The following is a 1,826-nucleotide window of genomic DNA, read 5'->3' on the forward strand; positions in this document are numbered from 1 at the left end:
TATTAATCTGTTTCCTCATTTTAGTAAATGGTGGAGACATTGTAATAATTCGTTCCATTGTTTGAGTAAATTGTGGCCACTCTGTACTAACTCATTCTCTTGTTTTAGTCATTTGTGGCCATGTTATACTCAGTTGTTCCCTCTTTTTATTAAATTGTGGCCTCGTCGTACTAATTCATCCCCTCTTTTTAGTACATATTGGCGACGCCATACTAATCCGTTGCCTCGTTTGAGTAAATCGTGGCCTTGTCGTACTAATTAGTTCCCTCATTTTAGTCATTTGTGGCCATGTCGTACTAACTCGTTACCTTGTTTTAATTGGATCAAAACGAGGGAACAAATTTGTACACTATGGCCACGATTTAATAAAATGAGGGAACGTATTCTTCATTCGTGGCCACAATGAATATAATCGTGTCCACATGTCACAGAAATATGATCTGACTGGGTTCGAGGGAATTTCATATACAGACTGCCGATGGCGGAGGCTTCAGTCTGATAGATGGTTTTGATTGTGAACAAATATCCCATCTGAACCTAGTTTAGACAGAGGGATAAACTGGTGGTGCTTCAGCGCTGCCCGTGTTCGAGTTCTTGCAGGAATTGGATTAGCAGCACTTTAGACTCATCAGCGGAGGAAATATCAGGTGAACATACCTCAACCCTCTTCTTCACTTCACCGGTGCCTCACAGGCCAGCACCTCTCTTCCCTCACGCTTTTCAAATTCAGTTAGCATCGACTAGCGCTATTCTTAGGCCGCGTGGATGAGCGGGACTGCTAGTTATCACTGGCACCACTGCTTTAAAATCAGCACCTTACAGGAATAATTCACTCCGAAACAATCGTTTATTCACCCGCATATCATTCCAATCACATATTTTCTGTTTTATATACTGTTAGGAAAACACACACACACACACATGGACTATACTTCATTCAGGCTTGTGTGATTTACAGAAATAGGGCTGTATGCCTTACACAAGGTTTGACATCTTTGATGCATGTTTTTTGCGACTAATCCTGTAGGAAGTTTTAATATGTGAGATTTTAAATCTGGCGAAATGATTTCAGAAGTCTTGGGATTCAGGAGCGCACAAGTCCTATGGACCGTTCTAATAACTGTTGTTCTTTTGTGGAGCTTGTAAGTTTAAATCACCAGCAGCTTTATTTGTACAGAAGCGGGAAGCTTGAACATTCTTCCTAATATCTCCTTTTAAAAATACAGGTTTGGAATGACATTAGGGTGAATAAATCATTTCTTTTTTTTTTTTATTCCTGTAAAAAAAACTATAAACATATATACACACACACACAGTGTTTTGGGTAATCAGATTACTTTTTCCCCCAAGTAACTAGTCAAGTTAAAAAAAAAATATCTGAGTTACTTTTTCAAATAAGTGCTGCCAGTTGTTTATTTTCGCTCTCCTGACCTCATGTTGAGAGAAATCCGGAGTGAGTGCGGAGGCATTGTGCGCGCTGTGTGAACATGATGTTACTGTGGTTCTAGACTAAATGTCAACATTCACTCATCTCACTTGCACAGAAACAGTCATTATTTCTCACAATGCATAAAAAGTGAAATGCAAACGTACAATATGCAAAACCTGCAATAATTGTTAAATAACACAAATGTCCTTTGTATTTAATTGCATTTTATTGGCCAATTTTCGTGCATTATCAGCACACGTTTCATCAGCGAAAAATGAGCCCAGCCCAGATGAGAGAAAGTAACGAAAAATAACATAATGCATTACTTTCCATAAACAAATATCGAAGTAATGCAATTAGTTACTTTTTTAGGGAGTAACGCAATGTTGTAATGCAT

The sequence above is a fragment of the Sinocyclocheilus grahami genome, unplaced genomic scaffold, assembly GCF_001515645.1.
Source record: "Sinocyclocheilus grahami isolate Dianchi unplaced genomic scaffold, SAMN03320097.WGS_v1.1 scaffold4865.1, whole genome shotgun sequence".
Taxonomy (NCBI): Eukaryota; Metazoa; Chordata; class Actinopteri; order Cypriniformes; family Cyprinidae; genus Sinocyclocheilus; species Sinocyclocheilus grahami.